The 17545-nt window shown below is 41.5% G+C and overlaps 1 pseudogene across 1 annotated transcript; it reads right to left on the bottom strand.

The window, feature by feature from the left end:
• Positions 1-10364: 10364 nt before the first annotated feature.
• Positions 10365-11658, bottom strand: LOC147884513 (universal stress protein PHOS32 pseudogene; annotated as a pseudogene). Its single transcript, XR_015543590.1, has 2 exons — positions 11470-11658; positions 10365-10976 (listed from the first exon to the last, which is right to left on the bottom strand). The product of XR_015543590.1 is annotated as a universal stress protein PHOS32 pseudogene (transcript).
• Positions 11659-17545: the final 5887 nt, after the last annotated feature.

The following is a 17545-nucleotide window of genomic DNA, read 5'->3' as shown; positions in this document are numbered from 1 at the left end:
GATGATGACTCTAGTGCAAGTAATGAGGAGGTGGATACCTCTTCGTCTAGTGGGGACCACCTACTTGAATTGCGCACAAAGGTAAAGAGGGATTTAGTATTAGAGAGAGCAAAGCAGGTTCCAGTCATCATACGAGAGGGCCATAGGCAAGAAGTAGTCCACCATGTCGTAGGCAAAGGGAAGGCTACAGAAGTAAAAAGTGTAGAGAAATTAAAACCTCGTAAGCCATCCAAAGTCTTAGATGAAGGCCAAAAGTGTAACATCTATTTCAGTCGACCAAGATGAACCGTTTGGTACCGAGCCAGGACTCGTAGTGAGCCCAAAGGGGTCAAGCGTGCCGACCCACGTAAAGGCTGCTAACCAAGAAGGAAACGTGGGCTGATCAAGATGTTGCGCAGTAGACATTCCTTGGGTCTTGGCGACCCGTGTGACTTTGAGGACCGAAGACCATGAAGCCTAAGGGCTTGCCCAGTGGGAAGTGGTGCAGTGGGATACTCGACGGCCAGCCCGTGCCAGGGGTCGTGTTTGGCTAACGATGCGCATAAGGGGATTGTGGAATCAAAACCGAGACATTAAGGGAGGTTGGGACTCGACAACAGGTCCGACGTGAGGTGCCACGACTTGGAGACTAAGTCCGAGACGTTGGTACCTTACACTTGGTATCAGTCTTGGTCGATGATATCATCGACGAAACGCGTGCCAAGTCGATATCATCGACCTAGCACGTGGACGCATGCTTTTTCCTCTGAGCATTTTTAAAAAATCGTCAGAAGGTCTCCGTGTTTGCAGTTGTTTTTAGGGTTTTGGGACCTTCCGAGCTCATTACTGATGTCAAAAGTACCAAAATATGAATCTACAAAAAATTTACTTTTTCCTCAAATAATTTAAGGCTTTCAAAGGTTTTGGCTAACTTGGTCAATGATATCATTGACCAAGCATATGGCTTGGTTGCATAAAGCAAGCAAGATAGAACTTGGTAAATGATATCATTGACTGAGCAATTAGGTTAGATATTTTGATATATGCATTTCAATTGAGACAAGCAAGGCAATTGCCAAAGGCGACACAATACATAACATTATCCCGAAAGATTCCAAAGACATTGATTGGATGCAATGCACAAGTTAAAGCCAAGACATGCCATGCAAGAAAGAGGGTGACATCTCAACTTGGCTAGGTTAACTCAGAGAATGTTCTAGTGGATAGTTTGGAGGAGGAAGGCTCTTACAACTTTTACCCCACAAAGCTTTAGCTCTAGTGCATTTGAAGGTATAGGATCCGAGGATGAGTACTATTCTTTGAAGGATTAATGGCATGTATATTTGTGAAGCAATGTAATTTCTGGCATATTAGACTTTTGAAATATGTCATGCCATGGTCCTTTTATTTGCATTGGATGCATAGGTCCATATTATAATGGTTTTGACACATTATTGTATTTTATGTGGATTTTGTATTCTAAGTAAAGGTTTTCATGCCTATTTTCTGAAAAACCATTGTCAAAGTTTTTTCAAAAAAAGATGGTTTTTATGTCTTTTGTCAAAAGACATTGTGCAAAATGGCCATCTTTTTAAAAAATATGTAAAATTCACATGAAAAGAAGAAAATCTTTGGAAGATTCCCCTAGAGTTCTCATTTTCAGGTTACAGTTCTCGAATTAGATGTTACCTTGTTGGCCAAGGAAGTGGACCAGCTGGGATATTAAGCAAAGAGATTGAAATTGAAAGCGGAAAGACCGGCGAGGTTTCTAACCCTCAAGGTCAAGAAAGTGGAGCACGTGGGATACTAAGCAAAATGCATGAGCCTGAAAGCTTAAAGAGTGGAGAGGATCCTAATGCTCCAAAGTAGACTAGTGACGATCCTAATCCTCTAGAGCAGGCTCTTACGAAACCTGAGCAGACTCTTACGGATCCTAATCCTCCAGAGCACCCAAAGCAACCTATTAGTCAGGACCCTAGTAGTAAAGGGCCTGTTGTCAAAACCTTGTAGACGAGGACCCTTGCTTTGATCTTCAATGTAAAAGAAATTTTGGAATAAAACAATATGTTTTGGTTCCATAGTTAATCAAGTGCATTGTTTTTTATTTGTTTTGATGTCTTTACTTTCATTAATGTTATATCCCTTTCTTATTAATTCGACTTTGTACTCAAGGATGTATTATTATAGTAAGGTTTATATATACACCACCTTTCCAAGGGAATTGGTCTTCCCTTAAGGGTGTATTTCTACACCAAGAAGGTCTATATGTACACCACCTTTCTACGAGAATTGATCATCTAATCTTAAGAATTGATGGAAAGTACAATGTTCATGAAAGTTTTCTGGATTTAGCATAATTTGAAATATAGAAATATATGGTTAATCTTTAAAATTTGAATTAGGAATATAGTAATAGCAAGTAGGTGGTATTTTCACTAAACTTTGGTTTTTAAAGTTAGCTTTAGACTGTATTAGGAATGTTTGTGATTTTTGGACTTTTCTTTAGTCCATTTTTGAAATTAGACTTTACACAAGTCCAAATTTTCTTAATAGTGTGTTGTTCATGATGCAACCAATTAAAACAACATCATTTATGGCCAACCAAGGGACAACTCGGAGCTTGTATGAGCATGCTTGGAAAAATGGGATGGGGGTGGTTGGCAACTGAGTAGGCACAAAAGCTGAATTTCCTACATTTCAACTTAGTCACCGACAAATTCGTTCTCTTTTTTGTTTCTCTTTGAAGCACTTCGTAGGGAGCTCTCCACATGGTCACTCATGTATACTCATACACCATGATTCACGATACCATTAGGGTAGTATTCCCCTCCAAATATTTGCCAATTAGCTAAGCATTGTATCAGGACTACTCATAAGGGCTGTCATGACACCTTTCACAACATGTTAGGCATGCGCCAATCAAAATGTCACATTCGTAGAGGTTTGATGTCAATGTCCAGTGTCCTTTGGAACCTATGGTTGGATCTTCGAAGTCATCATGCGATTGGCATAAGTCAACATGGACGAGATGAAGCCTTGCACACGTGTCGATGAAGATCTATCATATGGGCATGGCGGCCTATAAATGTCAACATAAGGTGTCGATTGAGACTTGAACCAAGACCTCCCAATTAGCCAAGCACTGTATCAAGAGTGGCATGACATCCTACACAACATGTTAGTCATGTGCCAATCGAAATGTCATATTCATAGAGGTTTGATGTCAAGGTCCAGTGTCCTTTGGGAGCTCAGTGGCTATGGTTGGAGCTTGGAAGTCATTAGGCAATTGGTGTAAGTCAATGTGGATAGGATGAAGCCTTGCGCAAGTGTTGATGAAGATCTGTTCTATGGGCATGGCAGGCTAACATAAGGTGTCGAGTCGATTGAGACCTTAACTAAGACCTCCCAAATACAGTCAAAGGTTTTAGCCACTTGGACTATAGAGTCGTTCTTGATCAAGTGGGTATGGGGCAAAGGTGGGGATTGGGGGGTTATTTACAAAAGTCAAATTTTCCAAGTTTAAGCTACAAAGACTAGATTTAGATAGGGGCTACAACCAAGCCCCCTTTGGGACGATGACCGTTGCCGTGTCATACATATGTTCAACATGATCATTCATTAGTTTGCATCAACCATGTCGGATACCTGACAGCTTTACCACGCCTATAAATCTTACTATTCTTTAAGGAAAGGATACACATGGAGCATTCGGGAGGTTCGGAGAGAGGAGAAGGGAGGTTCATGGGAGGTTAGGAGGAGCTTCGGGAAGAGAGCTTGGTGAAGTGACAGTGTTGCCGGCACGTGTTGTTTGTTGGAGAGGAGAAATGGACAAGCCTCAAGAGAACGTGGAGGAGGACGGATAAACAAGCATGTGGCGCAACGGGAACAGCCTGCCAAAGTTGGCAGATCTGGGGTCATTCATGGCTTCTTGGAGTACAGTCTATACTGTGACGACGATGGGGAGGAGACTCAACCATAGCTACAGTGCAGACCAGCAAGCCAGCAAGGACAAATGCACAACACGAGGTGACATTTGACATGTGGCGGTGCACAGGGTTACAGTGATAGACACGTAGGGACGGAGGGTGTGACACGAGGCATCATATGCCACACAACAAAAAGGACAAAGCATCATGCATCAAGCAAAGAGAAGCAAAACCCTGCCACCTTTAGCCTATATTCTTGTAATCAAACCTGACCACCTGCAAGTAGCCATGCAAGCACTAAAGAGAGGTATCAATATGTAAAAACCGCACTTGACCACCTTAAGTAGCAAGGTATGCACTAAGGGAAGGTGATGGATTTGTAACACATCTGACCACCTTGCGATAGACAATGAATCATGGCACCAAGGGGAGGTGTTGAGATATGGTGCCATGTGCACATGAATTAGAGGCAAGGGTATAAGCTAAGGAATGTATTAAAGTAACCACCCTAGGATGTGGACTACATGATGTGAAGATGTGGTTCAAGGATATCCACAAGGAGAGATGTGGATGAAAGGATCCCACTGTGTTGACTATTCTAAAGGCTCTCTCTATATAAGAAGCCTATCATGTATTGTTAAATACACATTACAAGAGATATACATTTGCTATCTCCCTCTCATGTCTTATTCAGTGTGCTTTGAGCCTCCTTGATCTCTTGCTTTTACATGGCTTATACGTATAACTGTGTATGCAGAGCATGTATGGACTTGAGCAGGCAATGATTGTGGGTAAATGCACACAAGTATGTATGGTTGATTCCAAGGGCTTCAATACAGCCACCTTTCTTTCTATTTGTACGGTTGTCAGATCAATGTACGATCTATAGGTGCACTGTCAAGCACATGTAGATACACTTGCGAGTGCAACTGTGTAGGAACTGCTTTTGTTAATGCAAAATACAAATTGCTTGTGGATATATACAGTTGTACGATCATTCAGAGAACTGTATATATAGAGCTGTACGGGTTCACACTGACATTCTTCTGGCTAGGTAACTCTCATACTCACATGAGTTCTTGATTGTGTATATGGACAACTCTCAAGTTTGGATATATACGTTGTTGGAAGTTCATGAGCTATTCATATACAACTGGGCAGCCTTGAAGTGGGCTGCTCTCGGACAGTGTATGGGCTTTGTTTGGGTGGAAACTCTTATGCGAGAGTAGAGGACTATTAGCCTCCTCTACTAATGTGCATAAGCTCATATATAAGCAAGATATATTGCCTTAGAGTCAACTCGTTAGGTTTGCAATCACCCATCATTTTAAATCCATCAGTGTCTTGGAAAGTACTTGTGGCAATCAAAGGGAATGTGTGATTTAAAGAGAATTGTTAGTAACAATTATGAGGTGTATGCAATTACTCCGGACAACTCTGGATGCCTATCGCTTAATGTGGTAAAAGGAGAGCCCACCAAGGCTAATGTTTAGGATTCTGATGCCTACTAAGAGTGGAAAGAGCACCAAATGCAAGTGGGATCAAATTCATTATGTATCTTATTTGCAGGCTTTGGTAAGTAACATGTTCCGTGTGGGAATATGTTTTTGGTTTCTCTAAGAAATAGGTCACATGCATGTAGTGGTTGTTAGGAAGATGGCACATCTTTGATGCCTCCCACCCTCCTAATAGATAGTAAGATGGGAAGCATACTAAATCAGCCCATAAAAGAAAGGGGAAAGAAAGAGCTTGAAAGGCTTGATTTGGTGCATTTAGACGTATGTGGTCCCATGCCTACATGGTCATTAGGCGAGGCTGAATACTATGTGACATTCATTGATAATGCAACTAGGAAAGTGTGGGCTTATTCTGATTGCCATAATTTTTCCTATGTTGTGATGCCAGTTCTCTTATGGGAAACAAGTTGATGTATTATGATGCATGCTGCCTATAGGGTGAGATACTATAGGTAGTGGTGGTCCTTAACAATGGAGAAAGCTCTTATATGCTTTCTTTTTTTGCTTTGAGTAGATAGCTAGCTAGTTAGGCACTAGTGATAACTATTGGAAACCGTGTGACCAAGTGTGGTTATTAGTAACAATTCTAGGATGTGTGCAAGCTCTCTAGAATAGGAATGGAGGCCTATTGCTCAGGTTGGTAAGAGCAATGAATAGTAGAGTCTATGCAAGGTATTTGGATGCCTAATGGTATGTGGTATTCCCCAAATGTAAGAAATAATGTCTCTTTTATGTAGCTTGGAATTCAAGGCCTCTCAATTAATTAAAGAAAGACCAAAAGAGATGCTAAGGTTTGGGACCAATCTATGTCTTTGTCTTGGTGTAGGGACACTCTAGCTCCCAATCTACTAGTTATACTTTTGCTGAATTGTTGATGTAAATGTGTGGCTGATTATTTATTAGTTCTATTACCCTTTTGTCGTGGCGCACATAACTACTAACTCAAAATTGAACCTGAATCCTAGTACTTTATTAAATTTTCAAAGGAAAAAAGAGAATGATTAAAAATATAAATATGAGACACGACACAGGGTCCGTTAGTAACAGACCCAATTCTCCCTGCAAATGGTCAAGGGTGGTGACTTATTGATTTCGTGATGTCCATATTTTGGAAGCTGAAGAAAAAAAAATACATGAATCAGGCGATGCTTACAAGAGCTCATAACTAATCCTCGTTGCAATCCTAACTAACACTACGAGCGGTGCACTAAGCAAAATTCCAATTTGCATTGTCTTTTGGTGATTTATTTGATTTTAAAGGCGATATCTCAAAAACTTGCCAATGTTAGCCTTAGAGGATCTGCGTAAGAGGAGTTGTAGCCAAGGTCTTGAAGAAATTAAAAAAGCTCTCGTATGCTTTGGTCAGACTTTCTTGGGTGCTAACTGCAACAGTCTTTAAGGATTCAAAAGCTTTCACATGCATTGTGAAACCAGTCAAGCTTCCTCAATTTGGTAACGATGGTCTTTTGAGGATTCAAAAGCTTTCACATGAATTGTTGTGGAATCACAATCCCGATAAAGTGACGCTCATAAAAGAAATGACTGATAGGGAAGACTAAGCCAATAGATATCATAATCTAGTATCATAGGTGCCTTGACTCAGATCCACTATCTTGACAAGAGTAAAACTTGATCAAACCAAACCATATCAAGAAATTTACAAGAGTATATACTTAGATGAATCCAGGAACATTCCCAAACTCATCCTCTAAAAACACAACATAGTGCAGTTTCAATCTCATGATAGTCACTCACAAGGTTGAAAACCATAAACTCCATCATGCATAGCAGGGACTAGCTACTATGACATCCCCATTGACGTCATCAGCGCCCAACAGTGGGTGTAGACCATAGTATAAAAATATGCTCTCACACATACAAATCCACACACCCACACATACTTGAGCATCAATTTATACAAAGTCTTCGTACTGAGTTTCTGTCGGCACTCCGGAGGTGAAGGGCAGACTCAGCCATGATGAAGGCTAGCACTAAAGGAGAAGGCTAATCAAAAGGTAGTCCAAAATCTCTTCATTCAAGCTACAACTGCTTGTGAAGTCTAAACATTTTCATTTTAGTCTCTCCCCAACGAGCATCTAAATCTAAATCTAGCTGATAGGGCAACGCACCAATTAAGATAGAAAGAATTAACACAATACCAGCAGGCCGCAACTTGGACGAAAACTTCACAAGGTGAAATTTGCATGTCCGCTAATACGGCAGAAGCATATACTTAGATGAATCCAGGAACATTCCCAAACTCATCCTCTAAAAACACAACATAGTGCAGTTTCAATCTCATGATAGTCACTCACAAGGTTGAAAACCATAAACTCCATCATGCATAGCAGGGACTAGCTACTATGACATCCCCACTGACGTCATCAGCGCCCAACAGTGGGTGTAGACCATAGTATAAAAATATGCTCTCACACATACAAATCCACACACCCACACATACTTGAGCATCAATTTATACAAAGTCTTCGTACTGAGTTTCTGTCGGCACTCCGGAGGTGAAGGGCAGACTCAGCCATGATGAAGGCTAGCACTAAAGGAGAAGGCTAATCAAAAGGTAGTCCAAAATCTCTTCATTCAAGCTACAACTGCTTGTGAAGTCTAAACATTTTCATTTTAGTCTCTCCCCAACGAGCATCTAAATCTAAATCTAGCTGATAGGGCAACGCACCAATTAAGATAGAAAGAATTAACACAATACCAGCAGGCCGCAACTTGGACGAAAACTTCACAAGGTGAAATTTGCATGTCCGCTAATACGGCAGAAGCATATACTTAGATGAATCCAGGAACATTCCCAAACTCATCCTCTAAAAACACAACATAGTGCAGTTTCAATCTCATGATAGTCAAGAAATTTACAAGAGTTTTGAGAAATTTAGAAATCAATAGACACAATTTGATATTTACAGTAATATCATAAAGATAATTTTTTATCTCGCTATCTTTACAGTATTAAGGTACATCAATGTTTGGTTTTTGCAATCATATCGCTCCTACGCTCTCCACTTCCTACCATTGTGCATGCCCTCCTCTCATCCTCGCGTCTCCTCCAATTCTTAAATGGACTCTACCATTGGCTCATGTATTGCTTTCGAGACATCTGTCCAATGCCTTGAATTTTCCCGTGTTTCATGAATATGCATAGCTCGTTGCAACGTTGGTGGCCACAGGTGTGGCTATACTCAGATGCAATGTACTCAAAATGGAAATGGAGAAAGAGATCTATATACCTTTGTAAGACTAGAAAAGTCCAATCATACAAATTCATATTTTTTGCTGTTCTAAAGTCCAAAAATCTATACATAAAATAAAAGAGAAACGAAAGAGAAGGAAAAAAAAAAAAATTACAAAAGGAAGACATACTTAGCAAGCAAAGCAACACTTCTGTCATCATTAGTGCCCAAGCATAAGCATCTATACCGGGTTTCTAAAGACCCACGGAGTCTCTTGGGAAAACCTAGTGCTTACTAAAACACATCTTTAATAAACAAAAGAGAAAGAAAACAGGAGATAAAGAAGAAAGGAAGAAGGTGACTAAGCAAATCAAGAAACAAAATCTTCCAAAAAACAAGAATAAAGTCTCTCTCTCTCTCTCTCTCTCTCTCTCTCTCTCTCTCTCTCTCTTAAAACATAAGAAACTAAATGGACCCCTTACACTTACATACCGCTTCCTACAAAGATGCAAAATTACATTCCTAACTTAGGAAGCACATGCATACTCAATCAAACTCTCTTTTAAAACTAAAACAAAGAGATCATTGTTTTTGCTCGCCTTTGCTCTATAGGTTGTGTTCCAGGGTGACAGGGCCTCCTACGGTCCCCTTTAGACGTAATTTCTCGATCCCTTTCGCATATGCTGTACTCTTGTAAAATTTGGGAACATCCATTCTTCATTACATAATATAGTGATGTGTAGGTGCTCATTGCTAGCCATACTGCAGCCAAAAGAGTGAATGAACTTCCTTAGAGTCGCCTTATTACAACCTACCTAAAAGCTGGCAAAATAAAAGAGACGGACTTAGCCACTACATGAACGATGCATGAAGAGGAGCCAGACCCACTAAAAAGATAGATTACGCATAATACGACCGCACATGATGGGCTCCAAGCCTGACCAAAACTGTTGTTACCTTAAGCAAAGAAAAATGGTCACTATGAAAAGCCTTGACAGTATCATGAAGCACTAAAGAAAATCCATTGCCCATGACCAATATATTCTACACAGACGAGAAATCACAAGCCCAAGCTTTTAAAGTCATCCGTTATCGAAGTTGCCTGTTTCTTTCGAGAACATCAACCCAAAAGAGTTTTTGACTCTTTCGAGAACGTTAAGCCAACACCAAGTGAAGAGAAACAATGGCACATAGCTGCTGCTGAAGGCACAAGGCCAAAAATGGCAAAACGAGGGAACATGGAAAAAGAAGAATGGCACCTAAGAACAACGTGCAAGATCAATGATCAAAAGCCCCACTCTATGGTCTTCAGCAGCAAATGAAACATGGAAGAAGAAACAAAATCTCAAAATGGAAATCTATGCTCATAGTCTATCACTCTATGCCTATCAAGGCTGGGTAGCTTTTTCCTTCTTGCTTTTCCTCCTCCTTTGCTTTCTCCTTCAATAACAAAAATAAGATACAATTTCAACCATTGGATCTTTTGAAATCAATGTCTAAGACTGTGACAAGGGGAAAGGCTCCCAATAGGAAAACTTTCCTCTAGGCTGCCTGCAATAAATAGAACGCCGAATCTTCAAACGGATCATCCCTTACTAGTCTTAGAGATTCATAAAAACTAAAAAGATGCTGTGACTAAAACAAAGTAACTACCCTTTGAATACATCTCTATGTATAAGGGGTGCCATAGGCACTTTCCTATATAGCCTCTCATGCTAGAAAGGGTTCAAGCTACTTAATTACACTTCTTAAGCTACAGCGGGGGCTATATCCATAGCACTACCTTTCTTTTCTTGATCTCCAACCATAAGCACATCATGGAAATCTTCCTCCTCCTCAGGGAGTTTCTCCAAAGTTCCAGGTCCATCACCCTCTTTTTCATCCTCAGGATATCGTACCACCACTACAGGACAATGACAATGATGAACGCAATAGTCAAAATCCCCAGGCGAGCTTTATGGGTTTTTTTAGAAGCTCAAACCCTCTACTTCCCATTATAACAGCATTGATACCAAGCCTCTCCACCTAAAGACAGATTCGTTCCTTCATGTCATGATCCTTGACAATATGGACCTTATATGGAATTCGAGCATCCAAAATTGGCTTTGCAAGGTCAGCTGCCTTGTTCGAAGTTAATGTATCGAAATTATCCTGAAGTTTCCGGTGCTTGGGTCAATCGATTGATCCATGGCTCTTCAGTCGGCCCCATACGTAGGTTGCACATGAACAGAATCGCTTGGACGAAGGTAATTGACAACAGCCCAACGCACAGCACAGGCACTCTCATTACTCAGGTCCACTGCAATGGCTACGTTTCGGTTCCCACTTTGCATGGATGAAAGTGACATGCTGAGTTAAAACTGCAGCGATTGTTCAAAAGGCACTCATACAGAATGCGGATTAACTGGAAACAAAGGCTTTACAGTAGGTTGCATGACAATACTGGACTTGCGGAGTTACCTGAAGCAAAAGGAGAAAAGCTTGCTCCTTCAATCCCAACCAAAAAAAATCAGCAGATGCTCAAACAAAGAAAACAAATTGAAATGAGAACACTTACTAGGTACATCTTAAATATTGCTACAGTGTCTTTGTATCTTAAGTCATCTAAGTCGATTTCTAATGGTGCAAGCGTTACATACACAAATGGATCGAGATGCACAACTCAAATGGCTTCCTTCAAGCCACTAAAAGGTGAATTTCCAATCCGAAAAAGGACCCAATCGGTCGAATGTGCTAACGTGCCGTGTGCTAATGCCTTCTTCTACTCTTTACCTTCTTGACCCAAATCTCCCTTTCACCCTCTCTGTTTTACACAAATGACAGCGTTAAAGCAAAAAAGTAAGAGATGGGTACCTGAGGGAATGATGAAGTTGAAGCGACTCAAAGGTGTACTGGCTGGCTGTCTGGCTGTCGAGAGGTCGTTGGAATGAGGGTGTAGGCGATGGGAAGCTGTACAGTCTCAAGAGAGGGCGTCAAAGGGGAGAGTGAAAAGGGACGTGGGTGATGTCACAACAAAAGCGTTTATTTGAGAGAGAGTGAGAGTGCATCCCAGCATTCTTTCAAAGTGGCCATGGTTGCAACTCGGTTGCAAAAGGGACTTGTAGCATATCTCTCAAGATGGGGACGGTGGCCACGGTTGCAACTCGATTGCAAAAGGGGTGTGGGGTGATTTGTATACAACTTGCCCTACACACCTAGGCCCCCATCAACCAATTAAAGACACGGGTAACATGACCCGTCGGATCTAAAAATTCTTTAATTCCAGGTTTGAAGGCCACGTGTTTTTTCTCTCCCTCACGTGCATACACATACGAACACTTAAACATGGACGTCCCTTCCCTCGCCCTGCCCTTACTCATGTATACATGTACACATCCTTGTTAGACTCTCTCTCTCTCTCTCTCTCTCTCTCTCTCTCTCTCTTGTTGAGATATCGAGCTCCACTCGTGATATGCCAGGGTGGTCATTGTGCATTTATGTCACCGACTTGTTAGCTACAGATGCGGTTGGTACACCGCCCATGAATAATAGCCGGATGACAGCTATCTTTATGTACGCTAGTTAGTGGCTTAGTTAGTATGCCACCTTAGTTAGCTGAGTTTGGTTTGAGACCCACATATAGGGTTCACCTATTCTTTTGTACTTAGAGTTCTTTTGGCTTTCACAACTATGAAGAGGAAAACTGTTTTCAGCCTCCACCTTTGTGTATATTCTCCCATTGTGTATGTGAGAAAGCTGCAAGCGAGACTCCTTCCTTCTCTCCCACTCTCCTCACATGGTATCAGAGCTCGGTTCGTGGTCAGGAGCTCAAGAAAGCAAACCAAGTTCGCGGTGTCCTAGTAAGAGGATCAGTGTTGCTTTTCTTTTTTTTCGAGTTTGGGAGAAAATCTCTACAAGTAGCACATCCGAAAAGTGCAAGAGTGCACTGTCTCAGATTGGGACGCCCTTCGCGGTGTGGCAAGAGGGCAGTGTATGCTACCGGAGAGGGCGAAGCCTTTGGTGAAATTATTTTTTTGATTCGAGGCCATTTCGAGGCCCGTTTTGGTGGCGGAAGTTTTTCGCAGGCACTCAAGAAAGTGCCTTGTTTTTCCTGTGTGACCACTGTTCTACAAGTCGATGAAAAGTTATCACAAAAATTACATCATATGCCTGTGTGCAGAGATATTGGGAGTGACAGAATCATTCTTATTGCCTGTTGATGCATAATCGTCACTAGGAAGTGACTGTGTGGTCAAATACCACTCGTCAGTTTTGTAGATTTGCCCTTGTGAGACAGAAGTTGTGTTTTTTTTGCAGTGATAGAATATTTTGCAGTGTTCTGTAATGGTGTCTGATGCTCTTTCACAGATTGTAACTGAAAAGCTTGACAAGAACAACTTCCAAGCATGGAAGTTTAGAATGACAAATTTCCTTAAGGGAAAAGGCTATTGGGAGTTCATTACTGGAGCTGAACAAGAACCAGTTATTCCTAATGTTCCCAATCAACAAGAGCTGCAGGCATTTAAAGGCTGGCATGAGAGAGCCAGAAAAGTTATATACTGACTCTCTATCCGTATTTGAGATTCTATGATTGTGTATATTTAGGATGCAAGCACGCCGAAGGAGGCATGGGATACTTTGACAAAAACGTATAGCACAAATATGCAAACAACAATGTTGATTGCTACTACTATGGTAAAATGGGTCATATGGTTAAAGATTGCTATAAAAAGCAGAATGACATCATGACTGAAAAATTGCAGCAAGGCAATTATGCATCCTCTAGTAGACAGGGTGATGACAGGAATGAGCATCTGTTTATGGTGCAACACATGACCAATACCGTGACAAGTGCAGAAGAAAGCAATGAAGTGTGGTATGTTGAGTCACATGCGTCAAACCACATGACAGGTCATGCATAATGGATGTAGGATGCAAGGAAAATGGAAAGACCAGGATTTTTGAAGACTAGTGATGATATTACACATCCTATTATGCAGAGTGGTAAAATTCCTTTGTCTATGCAGGATGGAAAAAAGAAATACATGTCTAATGATGTCCCGAATATCACCAAGAACCTAGTTTCTCTTGGTCAAATGGTTGAGCAGGGCTTGTAGGTCAGATTTAATCCTCATGGATGCTTTGTTGAGGCATATTTAAAATAAAGGTCGCTTGATAGCAAAAGGGAAGACGCAGGGCAAGATGTTTACGTTGGATGCGGACATGCCTGAATTGAGTGCAGCAATGTTTGCACATGGGACTGGTGTAGTTGCAGATATTGATATCTGGCATAAACGCATTGGTCATGTTAATGTACAGCGACTTAAATTAATGCAAACTATTGTTGCAGGATAGCCTAAGTTCAAGGTTGCAGAAATGCATAAGGTATGTGAAGCCTGTAAATTTGGAAAACAAGCAAGGAAACCATTTCCTAGACATGTTCAAGAGAGTAAGAGGCCATTGGAATTAATCCACTCTGATGCGTGGACTACTAAAGCTGCATCTATTGGAGGCTGTCATTATTTTGTCACTTTAATTGATGACTACAACAGAAAAGTTAAGGTGTATGTTATGAAAAAGAAAAGTGAAGTGTTTGGGCATTTCAAAGCTTTTAAAGCTATGCAAGTTTCTTGCAGGAGCATGGCATAAAGCAGCAATATTCATGCAGTCATACCCTACAGCAAAATGGAGTTGCACAAAGGCAAAACATGCATATTGGAGAGGTATCTTGTGCCATGCTCAATGAAAAAGACCTGCCATATTATTATTGGGCTAAAGCAGTTGCTATAGCAGTCTACATAATGAACAACACTCCCACTACAGCAATACATGGCATGATGCTAGAGGAGAGGTATATTGGTAGGAAACCAGATATTTTTCATTTGAAAGTTTTTTGTTGCATTGCCTATGTTCATGCACCAGATGAGTTGAGATCTAAGTTGGATCCAAAAGCTGAGAAGTGTGAAGATAGTGGGAGAGAAGGAAGGAGTCTCACTTGCAACTTTCTCACATACACAAAGGGGGAATACACACAAAGGTGGAGGCTGAAAACAGTTTTCCTCTTCTTAGTTGTGAAAGCCAAAAGAACTCTAGTACAAAGACATAGGAGAACCCTATATGTGAGTCTCAAACCAAACTCAGCTAACTAAGGTGGCATACTAACTGAGCCACAAACTAGAGTACATAAGGATAGCTGTCATCCAGCTATTATTCATGGGCGGTGTACCAACCACATCTGCAGCTAACAAGTCGACGGTGACATAAATGCACAATGGTCACCCTAGCATATCGCGAGTGGAGCTCAATATCTCAACACTCCCCCTCGAGCTCAATCTCAATTCCTGCACACCAAGCAGGTCTCTGAACTTGCGCAGCTTCTCTATACCCAATGCCTTCATGAATATGTCAGCTACCTCAATGTGCTTTGTTCTAGCATGATAGACTGGGTTATTTGCCAAGTGTATACTGCTCATGTTGTCACAATAAATGACAACTGGCCCATCTGTAGACTTATGCATATCATAGAGTAGCTTATGCAACCAAGCTACCTCACATGCAGCCATTGCTGCACCCCTGTACTCAGCCTCTGTGCTTGACAAGGCAACTGTAGGCTGTTTCTTGCTGCTCCAAGTGACTGCAACACTCCCAAAAGAGAGCACATATCCACTGGTAGAAAGTCTATCAGAAATACTACCAACCCTATCAGCATCAGTGTATCCATGCAATTGTATCTGAACCCTAGCCTCATAAAATAGTCCATACTGCAATGTGGACTTCACATACCTGAGTATGTGTCTAGCTGCATCCAAATGCGGTTTCCTTGGAGTCTGCATAAATTGACTTACCAATCCAATAGCATAGCTCAAATCTGGCCTGGTAATAGTCATATAAATCAAACTTCCTACTATGCGTCTGTACATAGTAGGGTCTTCCAAAAGCTCACCTGCATCTGCGCTCAGCTTCACATTCTGCTCCAAAGGAACTGAAATAGGCTTACAGCCTGTCATCCCATATTTGGACAGCATGTCCAATCCAAACTGCCTCTGCAAGAGCTGTATCCCACTTGGTGATCTAATCACCTCAATGCCCAAGAAATAACGCAGCTCTCCCAAATCCTTCATCTCAAACTTCTGCTTCAATAGCATTTTCACATGAAGGATATCTTCATCACTATCACCTGTGATGATCAAATCATCAACGTAAATGACAAGCAGCATAATACCTTTCTCTGTTTTTCTCACATAAAGTGAGAAATCTGGTTTGGAAATCTGAAAGCCAATAGTGACAAGATACTGTCCTATCTTGTCATACCATGCTCTAGGTGCTTGTTGTTGAGATATCGAGCTCCACTCGTGATATGCCAGGGCGACCGCTGTGCATTTATGTCATCGACTTGTTAGCTGCAGATGCGGTCGGTACACCGCCCATGAATAATAGCTGGATGACAGCTATCCTTATCTACTCTAGTTCGTGGCTCAGTTAGTATGCCACCTTAGTTAGCTGAGTTTGGTTTGAGACCCACATATAGGGTTCTTCTATTTCTTTGTACTAGAGTTCTTTTGGCTTTCACAACTAAGAAGAGGAAAACTGTTTTCAGCCTCCACCTTTGTGTGTATTCCCCCATTGTGTATGTTAGAAAGCCGCAAGTGAGACTCCTTCCCTCTCTCCCGCTATCTTCACATGGTATCAGAGCTTGGTTCGTGGTAAGGAGTTCAAGAAAGCAAACCAAGTTCGCGGTGTCCTGGTAAGAGGACCAGTAATGCTTTCCTTTTTCGAGTTTGGGAGCAAATCTCTACAGGTAGCACAGCCAGAAGTGCAAGAGTGCACTGTCTCAGATTGAGATGCCATTCGAGGCCATTTCGGGGCCCATTTTGAAGGCGGAAGTTCTTCGTAGGCACTCAAAAAAAAAGGCCTTGTTTTTGCTGTGCGACCACTGCTCTGCAGGTCGGTGAAAAGTTGCCACAGAAATTGCATCGTATGCCTATGCGTAGAGATATTGGGAGTTGCAGAATCATCCTTATTGCCTGTTGATGCAAAATCGTCACTAGGAAGTGACTGTGTGGTCAAATACCACTTTCCTTAGTTTTGCAGATTTGCCCGTGTGAGGCAAAAGCTGTGTTTTTTACAGTGACAGGATTTTTTGCAGTGTTCTGTAATGGCATCTGATTCTCTTTCACAGATTGTCACTGAAAAGCTTGACAAGAACAACTTCCAAGCATGGAAGTTTAGAATGACGAATTTCCTTATGGGAAAAGGCTATTGAGAGTTCATTACAGAAATTGAAGAAGAACCAGTTCTTCCTAATGTTCCCAATCAACAGGAAATGCAGGCATTTAAACGATGGCATGAGAGAGCTAGAAAAGTTATGTACTGGCTGTCTATCAATATTTCGGATTCTATGATTGTGCATATTCAGGATGCAAGAACGCCAAAGGAGGCATGGGATACTTTGGCAAAAATGTACAGCACAAATACGCAAGCCAGGAAAATGCAGCTCAAGCAGGAGTTGCACAATGTGCAGAGAGAAAATGTGAGCATCAATGACTACCACACGAAGGTGAAGAAAATTGCAGATGCACCTGCTTCCATTGGGTCGCCAGTGGAAGACGATGATCTAGTTTCTGTGACCTTGAATGGTCTAGGAAAGGATTATGCACAGTTCCAGACATCCATTGCCGTCCGCGAAAAATTTCCTGATTTTGAGGAGTTGTTTGCTCTTCTAATTTATGAAGAGCAGAGAAATGGTGGTGCATCTTCTTCAGGAGGAACTTCAAAAGAAACTGTCTTCTACTCAAATGCTGGAAGAGGTAGAGGCAGAGGTAGAGGAGGCCGATCTGAAGGCCATGGTAGAAATCAGAATATGCAGCAAACTCAAGAAAACCAGCCCTTTGGAGGAGGACATGGTAACTCTAGAGGTAGGGGGAGCCAAAGAGGTCGTGGTGGATGGCAA

The sequence above is a fragment of the Dipteris shenzhenensis genome, chromosome 26, assembly GCF_047967505.1.
Source record: "Dipteris shenzhenensis isolate YYH24624 ecotype China chromosome 26, Dip_SZ_1.0, whole genome shotgun sequence".
In the NCBI taxonomy this organism is placed as follows: Eukaryota; Viridiplantae; Streptophyta; class Polypodiopsida; order Gleicheniales; family Dipteridaceae; genus Dipteris; species Dipteris shenzhenensis.
The sequence above is the reverse complement of the archived record's forward strand: the minus strand, read 5'-3'. Positions and strand labels throughout refer to the sequence as shown.